Below are 15,830 nucleotides of genomic sequence, written 5' to 3' on the forward strand. Positions count from 1 at the left end.
CCTGAGACAACAGTTTGTCCAGTTGATGAGCTTGGACCATAAAATTGCCTTTAGGTACTATGGCTTTAAATGATAGTGTAAGTGGTATAGAACCATTGAGGGACAGAGTCAATGTTATGGTATGAAGATCCAGGCCGTGTTTAGTTACAAAATTTTTCTTCAAACTTCCAACTTTTTCATCACATAAAAACTTTCCTACACACACAAGCTTTCAACTTTTTCGTCACATCATTCCAATTTCAATCAAATTTCCAATTTTGGTGTGAACTAAACACAGCCCCAATGTAATTGGGCTATGTTCATAAATGGGTTAATTGGATCCAGAAAAAATTTGAAAATATACCATTTATTTTTTTTTCTCTTAGAAATATTCGGGTTGTAATTTAATTTGCACAAATATACCGTTGATATTACGATCACGCACAATGAAAACGCGAGATCGCTCGGTGTCACGCGGCAAGTTCGCGAGAGTGAGCGGTCTTGCAGGCTCAACCAGCGAGAGCGAGCGGTCTCATAGACTCAAGTAGCGATACCGATCCTTGCCGCTAATCGCTGATTAATTAGTGATTAATTATCTTAATTAGCAATTAATCAATTATTAATTGATCACTAATTATTATTAATTAATCGTTAATCATTCAATTTTCAAAACGCTCTCGCACACTCACCATGCGAGACCGCCCGTGTCGTCAGCCCACGTCAGTTTCACGCAATGGTTTAGCGATACCGGTGGTATATTTGTGCCAAGAAGTTTATATCAAGACTATTTATGAGAAAAAAAATATGAACAGTATATTTTCAAATTTAAGTCATTGGATCCATGTCATTATAATTTTATCATTTTTTGAAAAATACCATTACTATTCATCTATTTGGAATCGTGCCATTGTAATTATATAGTTAGTCAGTATATGCCACTACTTACCCCTTCAAAACATATTGTAAATTTTTTGGACCAAATTACCCTTTTTCATCCTTCATTTCTGAAAGTTCAAGTGCTATTGATTTGGTTTGATGATTAATAACAAATCCAATTATGTGAGACTAATGTTTTTATAAGCATTTCTTTGCCTAGTCTCATGTGGATATGAAAGTGGAGTGTTGGTGGACCTAAATCACAAGGATGAAATGCATGGAGATCAAGCTATATGTATCACTCTTTCTCTTCATGTACATATTGATATGTTCGTATATAATATTTCCACGTGATTAGCATATGCATGTGTGACTAATGTTTTGTTTGAGTATTATCTCTTATTTAGTCTATTTACATTGAGAACGTGGAGATGATGAAGGTATGTTTTTATTTTAATATCTATATTTGAGAAATGCCTTCTATTCTTGTATAGGATAAGCTCTCAATGTTTAATATCTTGTTATGCATACTCTTGCTTCACACAAATATTTTGTATGCATACATTTAGGGGGAGCAAATCCTATACTTTAGTTATGCATGTAATCGATCCAAGTTATTCACCTTCATTTAATTGGGATCTTTACATTTGAACATATATTTGAGTATATGACACTTGTGGTGTTGATTAATACTCATCATTTATTCATATCCTTTTATACATGCGATCGGTTGGTCAACATGTGGAGGTTGACAACCGGATCATTGGGACTAATAATTTTATTGAGTTGAATGAAAGAAATAGGTCCCAAGGATTACAAAGGTGTTGATGCTCAAGTGATATCATTACACCTAATAATACCAAGAATGACAAAGTGAAGATATTGAAGATGTGTGATACGAAGTGGCTATTATGGCAAGATGGTGAAGGGCAAGCGATGCTCGGTTGCGATGGACCATGCGGCGGTGAAGGGCAAGCAAGGGGGCTTGGCGCTGAAGAACCAAATCCGGTGGTGAAGGGCGAGTGACGGCTTTGTCATGATGGACCGTGAGAGACCATTTGAAGCTACAAGTAACCGCATCAATCATTTGAAGAATATATGGTGAAACGGTATCGGCATTGGCGTCCCTCAAGACAATGAAAGAAAGATGAAAAAAAAGGCATTCCTAATGGTATAATTATCTTCTTATTTACATTTGAGTTTAGGAATGCCTTACTATTAAGAGGGATGCAACGTCGAGATGTTTGTGTATGTCTCGGTGCTCAAAGTGACCTATCATAGTGCTACCTTGAGAGAAACCCAAGCTTTAACCTATCCTTTGAGTGGTTTTAGACCTTGTTTTTGGTTGAGTTGGGTAGTCCTCTGAGTGAGCTTTCCATAGAGTCCAAGTTCATAAAAAACGGACTCCCGAGCGAAAAGTTATAGTCGTTTTACTCTGTGCTTTTCGGAAAGTCCGAAAAATTACCGGAAACTCCGAAAATTTTTGGACATTCCGAAAATGGCTGTGAATCTGAGATTTGCTTCAGTAAGTTTTCGAACTTGTCCGAAAATGCTTTTTAGAAACTCCGAAAATTACAGTCTTGGCCTCCAACGGCTAGTTTTTGAGGAGCTCGGGTATATAAACTCCTCCACCCCTCCTTTGAGGGGCTGCTGCTCTTGGGGAGTATTAGACACATCCAAAGCCAAATAGCCATCCCCATTTCCCTACCTGTGGTGCCTCTTTGTGAGGAGGATTTGAGAAGGGAAGAGAGTTTGATTGAGAGAGTGAGGAGTTGAGAGCTAGTGAGCTTCACTCCATCCTTTGTGGTGACTCTTTGTGAGAGGGATTTGAGAAGGGGAAAGAGTTGGATTGAGTGATTGAGAAGTTCAGAGCTAGTGAGTTTCACTCCATACTTTGAGTACTCGAGTTCATAGCAAGCAAATCTTCGATTGTGTTTGTTACTCTTGGGGACTAAGGTCTCCTAGACGGCTAGGCGTCGCCGGTGAGCACTCAAGGTTGTGGTGTGCCACGGAAAGTTTGTGAAGGCTTCGATTTCGCCTCCGCACAGAAAGAAATCAAGAGTGAAACCGAGGAGTGCATTTGTGCAACCTCGTGAGGAAAGGGTTGAAATAGGCCCGGCCCTTGTGGCTCCTCAATGGAGACGTAGGATCCGTGGAACCGAACTTCGGGAAACAAATCACGCGTCTCCTCTCTTGGTTTGCCCATTTGTGCATTCTCTCATATTGTGCTTGAGCTTGTTTTTACCCGATCTACTTGCATGCTTAATTGATTTAGTTGATGACCTTATATCTTGTTTAGATACCTTATTTGTCACCTTTTGATTCATATACATTTTCTTTATTTGAGCTACAAGTTCATAGCTAGTGTTTTGTTTCATTATCCGCCGAACTTTTCGGTTGAGACCGGAACTTCCAATCTCATATCGGAAGTTACTATTTGAACCGAAAGTTCTCATCATTCTAATATACTATGAAGTTGTGATAATTTTTAGGAACGCCTATTCACCCCCCCTCTAGGCGACATTAAGGTCCTTTCAATTTCCATCTTTCTACTGTTCATCTTCTCCACCGAAGCTGGATCTAATGGTCGGTGCCATAAAGCTAAAGCTCGAAGCAGGTGGCGCCGGTGGTGGCAGTGGGAGGATGAAGCAGGAACAGACCAGGGGTGGGGTGCAGCAGAAAGGATGCGACAAACCATCTCGTCTTGTGCAATGCAACCGCCCAAATCCTGAAATGATATCCATGGCTGGTGCCACTAGCTAGCTAGCCAGAAAGTTGCCCTCCAGATCCTTTTGATTGCTGATCCGTCGTCTCTGTCTATCCTATCATCCTCTCAAGCTCCAATATCGATCAACCGTAGAAACCCCACGAGTTCAAGGGGGATCTTGCGCACAAAAGACATTTATCAAGCCCTAATTGGACTTTTGTGCGGAAGATCCGGGCCCCGCCAAAGGTGCAGTTCTTTGCTTGGCTTCTGTCAAAGGAAAGACTCCCAACGAAAGGTAATCTTCTCAAAAAGATACTCCCTCCGTATTTTAATGTATGACACCGTTGACTCTTCGAACAACGTTTGACCATTCGTCTTATTCAAATTTTTTGTTCAAATATAAAAATATTTATGTTATACTTAAAAGAATATTTGATAATAAATCAAGCCACAATAAAATAAATGATAATTACATAAATTTTTTGAATAAGACGAATGGTCAAACGTTGATTAAAAAGTCAACGGCGTCATACATTAAAATATTGAGGGAGTATTGTGCAATCGGCATCTTGTGATCTCTGTCACTTGACTGAAGAAACGGCAGCGCACCTATGCTTCCTTTGCCCCTTCGCTGTTGATTTCTGGCTGAAGATTGGAATTGTCCCAAACATCAGTGATACCAGGGAACTTCACTCTCTACAACCAAGCGGTAGTCTGCCAGATAAACACTTCAGCACCTTCTTCCTGCTCTGCCTATGGGGACTATGGAATCATCGCCATGATGTTGTTTTCAGAGGGGAATCCCCTTCACTTAATCGTTTAGCTTCTAAGTGCATAGAGGATGCCACTCTCTGGGCTGAAAGACTGAATTGTACCGACAGGATAGTAGTGGAGTCCTGGAAACAAATTCTCTCTTCTCCTCTCCGTTCAAATGTATCATGACTTTATGTATTCGATCTTCCTTTAAATGAAAATTCAGGTGGGGAAGCTCTCCCCCCCCGGTGACCAATCTAAAAAAACCGTAGAAACCTCATGACTAGTTGCTGCACCTGCACTGCATCACCTCCTCCCGCTGGGAGAACATCACCCCATCTGCATCTCTGTGCGCCATCCCACAGATTGCTCGACGTGTTGCTCTTCACCCCCATCCCGGTTCCTGTTGCCTCTTCCACTGCCACCACATACTCAGATCTAGCTCCACTGGTGGGGAAATTTAACTATTTGCCACTTTTAGGTTAGGCACTTATCCAAATGCCCCTCTTAGGTTTGCACTTAATAATTTGCCACTGGAGAGAGGTGATTTCTTAACTATTTGCCACTTTTGCCTACGTGGCATGCCATCGTGGTGTGCACGCGTGGAAAACAATATGGACCCCACCCGTCAGCCCCTTTCCTCTCTTCTTCTCTACCTCCGGCCCGAGCAGGTGCCGCGCCGACGCGCCATGGCGAGGAATACAACGATGATGGGCGGGAGCGGTGCGACGAGGCCGCTGCACGCGAGGACGTGGGTGAGCGCGAGGACATGTGTATTTCTACGGCGGCATGCCCATGATGCTACCGGCTCCAGTCATCAACAGTGTCGAGGTATGCCCCGTCGACGTCTCGATGAGCTCAAGCCGCTCCAGGTCGGGCTCGCCGTCGACAACGCCCGGGTCCACTGCGTCACATGGGAGCTCAGCATGTGCAACTTCGGCCTCGCCACCGACGGCCACAGTGCTCATTGTCCTACCTCGCCGCCGCGGCCTCGCCTTCGACGGCCTCCGTCGGAATGGCCTCTCGGCGGTCGTGCTCACCCACGTCCTCGCGTGCAGCAGCCTCGTTGCGCCGCTCCCGCCCATCGTCATTGGATTCCTCACCACGGCGCGTTGGCGCGGCACCTGCTCGGGCCGGAGGTGGATAAGAAGGAGAGGAAAGGGGCTGGCGGGTGGAGTCCACGTTGTTTTCCACGCGGGAACGCCAAGATGGCATGCCACGTTGGTAAAAATGGCAAATAGTTAAGAAATCACCTCTCTCCGGTGGTAAATTATTAAGCGCGAAACTAAAAGGGGCATTTGGATAAGTGCCAAACCTAAAAGTGGCAAATAGTTAAATTCCCCCCAATGGTGAAGAGGATGACATGAGAGAGTGGGAAGGGGATGAATGAAGAAGATAGGGGTAATTTGGTCAAGAAAAAACAGAAAATGTATTGAAGGGGTAAGTAGTGGCATATATTATCAAATAACTATTGAATTACAATGGCATGGCTTCAAATAGATAAATAGTAATGGTATTTTTCAAAATTGGTAAATATGTAATGGCATGGATCCAATTAACCCTTGATAAATCCAATCACAACAAAAAATAATGTCATAACCCTTGATATCCAAAATGCGAAAAGATGTGACAGAAACAGTTCCTTGAATTTCATATGGTTGAAGGACACACTGAGCTACAGACTCCAGTGGACAATGTGCCTCCATTAGCCATTGTTACTGAAATTGGAGGATGGTTGGAGATTTCCAAATTTGCCTTGTGCACCGATGAACCATTCACTGAGCCGAGTATGTGCAAGACAAGACACGGCTAGATAAGTCAAATAGAAGAAATTGCTTTTACACAAGCAACTCTTACCTTCACTTTGGGAGACATGAATATCGTAGTACTGCCACTATCAACCAGTGCAGTAGCAAGGAGAGAGCCAATTTTAACTTGCAAGGTGAAGGTAGTGATACCAGCATTTAGACCATTCAAAGCATGCAGCGACACTTCAGGAGAAGGTTGAGGTTCAGTAGGACTGTCAGGAGTAGTGTAAATAACATCACCTGAATATTCAACTGGTAGGTCATCCTCCTCCATGGTAACCAAGTAAAGTTGTTAGTTTACTTTACACACTCTTCCATGACCAGGGACCCACGGCTCCTGGCATTTGAAGCATTTGCCCCCTCCTCTGGTTTGGACAACAGGAAGAGATTTGCGTCTGTTTGCATTGGTTCCTTCTTGACAGGTTGCATAGGGGAATCCTTAAGAGCCACTTTAGGGTAAGAATGAGCAGTGCCAGCTGGCTGTATAGAAGAGAAGGTGGGGCTGTCATAATTGTGAGCATGTTCATAAGCTTGCATCTTCAAAGACTTGAGAGGTCTTTTGATATGATCCTTCAGTCCTAAGATGAAGTATTCCAAGAAGTATTCTTCATTGAGATGGGGTTTATTGTGTTTGACAAGAGGCATAATTTCTTCAAACTTGTCAATGTAATTGTCTACTGAGCCATACTGACTTAACTGCAAACCGCTGGCACAACATGGTGCAAAATTCAGGCCAAGAAAGAGTATCGGTAGGAATATCATAACTTGAGATCCACTGATCTGCTTTGCCAATGACGTACACTTTAGCCAAAGGCACTTCATCTTCTTCAGGGGTACGGGCCAGAGAAAAGTATTTGTTGGCCTTTCAGATCCAAGACTCAGGGTGATCCCCATCAAACACCGGAAAATCCACATGCTTATGATTACGATTAAAAGGGTCACCATATTGAGGTCTTTTTCTGTAATTGTGATCAACAGAATCATAACGAGTCTCCTCCTGTCTGTGCCAGAATGGTGGTCCACGATCAAGAGGTCGGTGGAAATCAAAGGAGGGTGGGGGTGGAGGTGGTGGACTTGGTTGATAACCCCAAGGAGATTGATAGGGAGGGTAGAAATATGGTGGTAAGGTAGGGTTTTGTCCATTGGTCATCAATTGGCCAGTTCTATACTGTGGAGGTGGAGGTGGAGGTATAGGTGGTGTTCCAAAGTAAACTGAAGTGTTCCACTCCAGATTTGGGTAGGTATTCTGAGTACATACATGAATTGTGGGGGGTGGTGGTGATTGAGTTGGAATGGTTTTGTGAGCGTGTATGGCATATGTTTCTCCCATTTCAAAATTAGGCATCGGGCAGGGAACTCCTATGAAATCAAAAGCTGAAGAATTTGGGGGAGTCATAGCTTTACATTTTGCTCTTCTTGCAGGGGCCACCGACTGAGCATTTCCCGGGCGACAGAGTGTTACCTCGACCATCTTGCCCTTGACAACTGATGATAGATCCCAAAATATCTTGTATCACCTCCAGATTTTGCATCACTTCGTCCTTGTGATTCTTAGCCTGCACTGCCTGATTCTGAATCTGCTCTTGCAGCATCTTATTCTCTTCCCCAACCTTCTTCTGAAACTCCTCAAAATTCACTCTCAATTCCTCTACCGCGATTTCCATCTGACGGCCACCCCTCGCCATGAGCAGCAACAACAGGTACAGAGATTTTACAGAAGAAAACTACCTAAGGCTTCTTCCAACCCTCCCTGCTACCACTTAAAGTAGTTGATCCCCGAATCGGACTCAAGGATCTGGCTATGGAATTATACAGAGGAATTCGTCCTCAAACCCTCACCAACCAAGGACCTCCAAATTCGATGGATCTGGCCAAGAACCGAGTAGCTCTGATACCTTTTGTCAGGATCCGGGGGCCAAATTCACCCAGACTCCTAAAAAATATTCAGAGTTTTGGGCTGAGAATCTAACTAATAGGAATCCTACCGGAATTGTAAAGGAAAAACAGAAATTTAAGGTCGCCACAAGACAAAATCAAATGACGAACTAGGGTTTTTGTATTTCTTCTCGATGCCTTTGAGTTTGGATCGGGTTGGCTTATAAGACCCTGGGACCAGCGACAGCTCACAGCGATTACATTTAAGTTCAGAGTTAAGCGACAATTCATTACACAAATAGTGATTACTCTAAACCTCTTGCATCGTCCGATCTTCACAAAGTGAACCGGTACCTACGCATGTCACGCATCTGAGCCGTCCATTTCCGCCACTTCCTCTATTCACATCTCTTTTCATTCACAGCTGCGTTCTTCAGATATTTAGAACATCACGGAGCCTGACATTGTGTAACCAAAAGTTTGCTTCATTCAGCTCAATCTCTAGTCAATTATCTTCAGATCATTCATCAAGTTACATAAGTGCATGACTTTATATGCCTTCTGTTCTGTATCATTGATACCCTACATCATTACTGAAGAATCACCAAGGAAACTTTTGCTAATTGAACAGTGACAGCACATTCCACAGATAGGATTGTGATTTCTAATTGAGTTCGTAATTTTAGTTTACCAGCACAGATAGGAAGATGCCATGGCACTGTGTTGTCCTGGACCAAAAATGGTAATCCCTTGGCTTTTTAATATATGACGTTATTGACTTCTTAAGATATTTCGTCATAATATTGAAAAAATATAAATATAATTTATTTTCTTTTGACTTATTTATCATTAAAAAATTTAAGCATGACCTATATTTTGTATGAAAAAATTAAATAAGACAAATGGTTAAATATATGTGTAAAAGTCAACGTTTTCATATATTAACAGCATATATTAAAAATCGGATGAAGTATTTCACGCTACCACGGATTTCCTAGATTTACACTATTAGTGATTGGGTAACATAAAAAAATAGGGTTAATTTGATCTATATCATTGCAAATATGTCTATTCAAATAAATGCCATTACAATTCGTCTATTTTTAGTTATGTCACTCAAATTTTATAAAATTGAAACCATACCATCACCGTCACGTTTTTCATCTTCTTCCTCATCTACACATGGAGCCTACCCGTCATATTCATCATCATCCTTCATCCTTTCCCTTTTCTCTTTTTTTTTCATCTCTCTCCACCACTTCTTGGCCTCCTCCCGTGCACGTGGGCCTGTGGCGGACGCCACTTCTCTCCTCGGCCTCCTGCTACTCGGTGGTGCAGTCTGTCAAGTCCTCGCCATCTCGTGCTACTCGGTGGCGCAGTTCGTCAAGAGACTCAAGACGAATGGCGGCGGCAACGTGTCGGCGGTCGGGGACCCCGACATGTGGCGCGACGGCCTCCGCATTGCCTCGGCCGTGAGGCCCTCCCCAGCGGCGCCGAGCCGCCGACTGCTTCGATCTTGGTTGGTCCATTCTTGTTAAATCCAAACAGAAGTTGTCCCTAGATTGGATGAGTTCATTTGTCAAATTGACAGTGAGAAACGTGAAATCTTTGCAGAGAATGGCGTGGACGAGCACGGCAAGCCGACGCACAAGGTGGTGCACAGGGTGACGGACGCCGACAACAACCTCCGCGCTCGCTTCTCCACCCCCGTGTGCCGGCCACAGATGCGGTCGCTTCCCCTCCCCGCATCGCACTGCCTCCCCCATCCCCCACGCACCAGCCACGCCGCGTGGCCTCCGCTTCACGCTTCGCCTTCCCCCTTCCAGCACTGGCCCCTGGCCGCATCGCCTTCCCTGTCACTGCACCGTCCCGTCTCTCCCGTGATGCCTCATATTCCCTTCTTACGTCCTTTGGTATCATCCTTCTCGCTTCTCATCTTTACTGCACATTGCCGTCTCTCTTCCCATCTATAAGATCCAAATCGCCAGTTGCCTACGAACCACTATTCAACATCCATAGCCAGAACCAAGCTTCAGCATCCATGGCCCTATAGCACGCAAGGAGCACTTGCTGATTTACTCTTTCTTTTTTTTTTCTCTATTTGATTCAGGCAATCAGCTCATCTGCCTATTGCTATTTTGCATACCTTTTTGCGGCACCTATTTCGTTTTTATGTCAGCCTAATCCCAATTTATTTTTTCTGCGGATTCATTTTTCCTTTGTTATCCAATCCTTCTAACCGGCAGCAATACATTAGGTAATGCACTTCTGTTAATTTTGATGTTTTCCTGTTTCCTGATTATTCTCTTCTCCTGCTTCTTTTCCTAGGAGCAATTCTCTGCTTCTTTAACAGGATATAACTATCTCTGCCAAGTTATAGGTACTTATGTTGTTGAATGAAATGTTGGACAAGATCTTTTATGTGAGACTTTCTACGCTATAGTTTTGCTGCTGATGGTATGGAATTTGAATGGCCTTGCTCAAATGGTCTGGTGTGCAATTGTTTTAGTGGCTATCGATTATATTCAGTGATTCATCGTATAGCCGTGTACAGGAATACAAGTATATGACTATTCCTATTCCAATGTCCCCATTTGTTTTTATAACCTTTTAGAGCAAACTGCCGCTAATACATACTTCTAATCTCTCTTCTGTAAGTGGATATTCACTTCTATTTCATATTTACCTGATACAAATGTACACAGGTGTGTGTTCAATATTGCAAACTATTGAGTGATGTATAAATCCATCATTCAGTTCATGAATCATGAATCATGATGGGTTCAAAGTTAGTCCTGACCTGCTACTCCAGTAAGGCATTCTGTATTGAAAATTTTTATACTTATATCAGAAATCCAAAGGCCTGACAATAATTCCAAGAACGAGATAAAAATATTCTTTTACTTACAATTTGCCATATTTATCTGTAAACGAACTTCAAGCAGGATTTGATACCCAGGAATTTTGTGCTATTTGCCTATTTCAAGGCATACCAGATTTGACTCCCAGGTATGCTTTACTTGCATTCTACATATGTACCGATGATTTGGTTTACTTTGGAACCTAATCAAGTAGTGTTTTGCTGTTAGTCATAATTTATTTTCAAGCACTGCTCACTGAGATGCCAAGACTTGACATGTACACAGGTATGCAAACAATTCTGTTGTCAATTCAAGATATATGCAATCAAGGTTGGTATGCAGAATTTAGGGATGTAGCATAATTACACAGATATAATGCACTAAAGTATTAGGCTTACAAAGAAATTATCATCTTGAGAAATAAAATTCACTTTTTTTGCTGACCGACATTCATTCAATAAAGATGTGCGTACATGCACAACTTTGTTTGTCTTACTTACATTAATATTGGAGTAGACTTTCTGTATCGGGTGCATTATAATCTATGTTTCCTTTTTTATAAAAATGAAATTGTTTTTTCCTTCATACAAAGTTTTTGGGACTATCTTTACAGATCACCATAATTTTCTTGATTTAATTAATTCGTATTTTCTCATCACTGGTACTCCAAATATTGCCCTATGTAAAGAAACAATGTCATGTAAACAAAATATTGGCCTATTGGTCCACTCTAAAAGTTTGATAATCTTTGTACAAGCCTCTTTTATTTTCTTTTCAAATATAACCTTTGTATTTTGTTGCCTCCAACCAATTTCCGCAGCAACGCGCGGGGAATCAACTAGTTATGTATATATTAAGGTTCACAATTAAGGTCCAGAATTACATCACTTCCTCTGTTTCCATTATGATATTTTCTCAATACCTTACCTGCAAAGGACTAAGATACAAATCATACAATTGAATGCAGTTCTGGTTGTCCAGCGAAAAGGGAAAAAATCTACCAAATTATTTGTATGGTTTTAAAAAATAATAGTCAATAATATGACACAAAATTTGGAGCAAGATTCAGAAAAAGAAAACAAGTTGTTGGATAAATGAACAAAGCTCATTTAATTTGTCAACAGAAAGCTCTAATGGTCCACTGAACCAGTTACAGCCAGAAGATTGATGTAATGTATTAGTAAATTCATTTAGCATATCAAATTGCATAAATATGTGAATGTCCACCAAAACACTGGTAACCTGCAGTTTTTTGACGAACTTTCCCTCGGAAGTTCCCCACACTTTGAACAATCTTCAGAACTGTACAGTACACACATATTAGTCATAGAATACTCCATAGCATTGTTTTAAGAACTGTGCAGCAGACACACATTAGTTTTAGAATCTTGATATTTCAGGTTCCAACTGTGAAAAGTAGAAACGGTATGCATTGTTGTACATATACATATGTTGAGAAAGTGATTACCTAGGCAGTGTGTTAGCATTTGAATAATTTTCTGAACAAATCAATTATCTTTCCTATATTTTCACGCTTTTACTGTTATACAGAATTGAGTGTGAACTGAAAGGTGTACATTTGAGTCCCCGTAATACCTATACAAAGAATTTGCAGTTTTGAAATTTAATGGAAGACACAACAAGAGGAAAGTGCACCCAGCAGCTGCTAGGAAACTCAGCAGATTTATTTGTTTATAGATCATAGTACCACTGCAGTTTCAATCATTAAACTTAGTTTTTTCCTTTTTAGATAAATAGCCATTAAACTTCTATTAGTGGTGTTTACTTGTGATCAATGGTGATTAGTTGAAAAACTAATCAAATCATCAAACTAAGGAACTTAATATAAAAATTCCAAGATCCTAGTCAATATATACTCAATATACAGAATTAGATGTAGATGATATACTCCCTCGACAATGTCAAGATGGAATTAAGGTGCTCACCACAAATGAAATGGTGAGAATGCATTAGACAAAGCAAGTAATCTGGTTAATCCTTACTTATATGAAGGCTGCATATAGACGCATGAACAGATTCATAGCCTGCCAAGACATTACACTGAATAGCATGACAAGATAGGCACTCAAATTGGCATTGTAGTGCATAGAAACAAGCAGAATAAAGCATAATAACTGATCAAATTAATTCGTGTGTTCTTCATATGTAAATGGGCATTAAACCTAGGTTTTATTCCGGCCATAACAGTGTACATGCCCTTCCATTCATATCACCTATAACACCTCAAAGAAATAATATACTACGATAATCAGGCTTACGGCGGCATAGGGGATTTAGAAAGCCATCAGTGAGCAATGAGACCTTCGCCACCCAAACTGTACTACTGTCAGTCTAGGTATTGTTCAAGTGTTCAAGTGTTCAACTGTACTACTGTCAATCTAGGTATTATTTTTAGTTGCCAACATTACGGTTGAGCATGATTAACATTATGTTTTTAAGCATAATTAACAATTGCAATAATTAAATAATGGAGAATGTATATTGCTTAACGATTTACTCAGATTTATGATGTATCTATACATCGCAATAACTACATGTTTCTCGACCTCATGATACAACCACTAATCAGCACCTTTAACCTTGGAATGCCACGAATTTGAGTACAGGTGTATGTGAACCTATATAATTGATTGAGAATAGACAAGTCTCCTAGTCTGCCATAAAAAAAAAGATGTCTTTGCAGAAGTTGTTTAGTAAGTACTTAAGCAAGAACTACATGGCCAACAAATTGCAGTTTTTCCTGCCATATCAGAAGAATTTCACACTCATCAACTTCTATAGAAATAAAAGCCTACGAGTGTCATAACCAATAGTAAAGAATACTCCTTCCGTCCCTAAATATAACGGATTTTGGTTGGATATGACACATTCTAGTACAACGAATCTGGATGGAAGCTTGTCCAGATTTGTTGTAATAGGATGTGTCACATCCAATTAAAATCCCTTATATTTAGGGACGGAGGGAGTATATATGTAGAGTGGCACTGTAGCTGAAAATTGATGTACTGCTCATGCAGTCGGTCAGCATGAAATGTGATACCCTCAAAGACATCTGATCTGCAACAAAATCCCTGACCTGCAGATCCACAGGAAATGAGAAAACACAAGGAATGAGGCACTTTCAGTACAAAAAAGAAACAAAATTATTTTTATAGTGGATAGCTCACCTCATCAAAGCCTCTTAGCAAATTCTTCTGCCAAGGAAAAAAAAACCCTGAACATCACTTTTTAAGCCATTGAAAATGCCAGCAACTCCAACCAATATACCCTCATCCTACCGATAATATGACCAGGGAAGAAGAGTAAATGAACTAACCTATACCGATAATATGATTATTCAGTCACTCGAAATATCAATATAGTTTGTATATCAGATTTGCATATAAACGATAGGATAATAACACATGTTGTCTGCACAGTAGATATGGTCTTTCACATACATGGAGCATATGTGCAATAAGGTGTTGTTTTTTGGATTAGAGCTGACAAACCTTTGCTAGCCTCCTGCTTGCTTGTTGTGCCCAAACTTCTCGTACCGCCGTGCTGGTGAGGAGATGACTGACTGGGCTAGCTCTGTACTTGCAATTTCACACGCCATTCTGAAATTGGGAATCAAACAATGCACCAAGTTCACAGGAGCAATGGGATAAATCAATCGATGTCGTGATTGTCGGGGAGAGAGGGAGGGAGTAGTCCGTACCTGTAGGCTCGGAATTGGCTCACCCATTACCGGTAAGCAAAAGGAGATCGATTCTGGAGCTTGGTTCTAGGGTTTAGTCGACGTCGCTGACACCAGTGGTTGCAACTTCCTTCTTCCTTTCAACAGCAAGGTGGTGAGGCACAAGGAAGGGGCAGAGCAGAGAGGAGCCACGGCGGTCTGGCACCGCCGCCGCGTCGCCATCACCCGCGGTGCCTCCGGGGTGGAGAGTGATCCAGTGGTGGCGCAAGAGGAGCAAGGGGGTGGAGCTTGAGACGGCAGGGGAGAGAGGAGTAGGTGGCAGCGGCGATTAGGTTTGCCCCCCGGGGAGTGGGGCGGCGCTAGTGGTGGCATGGGAGGTGATGGCGCAGGTTGCGGAGCGCGTGGGGGAGGAGGAGCGATGTGAGCGGCATGATTTTCGGCGAGGGAATACGTGCGGAGGTTGAAGGGGGTATGTAGGACGATCTGAGGCGTTAGATTAGATGATTTTCATCCGTTGGATTTCATGAATGAAGTATGAAGGATGTAAGACCCAGTTGGTTAATGTTTGAGTGGCACAGCTATAAATAAACGAATTATAATGTCATTTATTTGAATAGACATATTTGCAATAGCATAGATCAAATTAACCCTATACACACAGTAAATTAGGATATGTGGGCTCTAAAAGGCATGCACCAAATAAATCATTGCTAGGTAGGGAGTGAAAATGGTACGAAAACTTTCCAGATTCCCGACCTATTTTCGAAAACAGAATTTGTCGGTCGGAATTTTTTGGAAACGGAAACGAATTCGGAAATATTTTCTCGAAAACGGAATCGAAAATGATAAGGGCAGTTCTCGTCTGAACTCAGAATCGGCCGAAAACTTTCCAGAAATTTTGTGATTGAAATACCCTGGATTCTTTTTTTAAGCACTGAACAGTGAATACCATGGTGTTTGGCTGTTATTTTTTTAAAAAATATTTGTTATGCAAATCTGATGTTACATAAGAATATTTTTTTCCTACATTGGGATTTATCAACGGCATTTCTCTCTTAAACATAGATAATTTATTCCATAGATTGTGCTTTGTGATGTACTGTTGAGACTTAACAATTGGACTTGTACAATTATGTTTTATGATAAATTGTTGACCGTTGAGACTTGAAAATTGGATTTATCAATTTGAGGGGTTTTTGTATTCCGATAAATTTTTATTACCGTATTCGCAACGGTTCGTTTTCGCTTCATTTTCGGTTTCGATAATATTC

General features: G+C 41.3%; 1 long non-coding RNA gene across 2 annotated transcripts; it reads right to left on the reverse strand.

Moving 5' to 3' along the window:
• Nucleotides 1-11,735: 11,735 nt before the first annotated feature.
• LOC127756768 (uncharacterized) lies at nucleotides 11,736-14,982 on the reverse strand. 2 transcript variants are annotated; one of them, XR_008013303.1, is made up of 4 exons: nucleotides 14,581-14,982; nucleotides 14,372-14,479; nucleotides 14,048-14,154; nucleotides 11,736-13,956 (listed from the first exon to the last, which is right to left on the reverse strand). It is a non-coding gene; the product is annotated as an uncharacterized LOC127756768 (long non-coding RNA). The 2 variants fall into 2 exon arrangements; XR_008013302.1 differs by having other exon boundaries at nucleotides 14,048-14,196.
• Nucleotides 14,983-15,830: the final 848 nt, after the last annotated feature.

This window comes from Oryza glaberrima, chromosome 12, assembly GCF_000147395.1.
Source record: "Oryza glaberrima chromosome 12, OglaRS2, whole genome shotgun sequence".
NCBI lineage: Eukaryota > Viridiplantae > Streptophyta > Magnoliopsida > Poales > Poaceae > Oryza > Oryza glaberrima.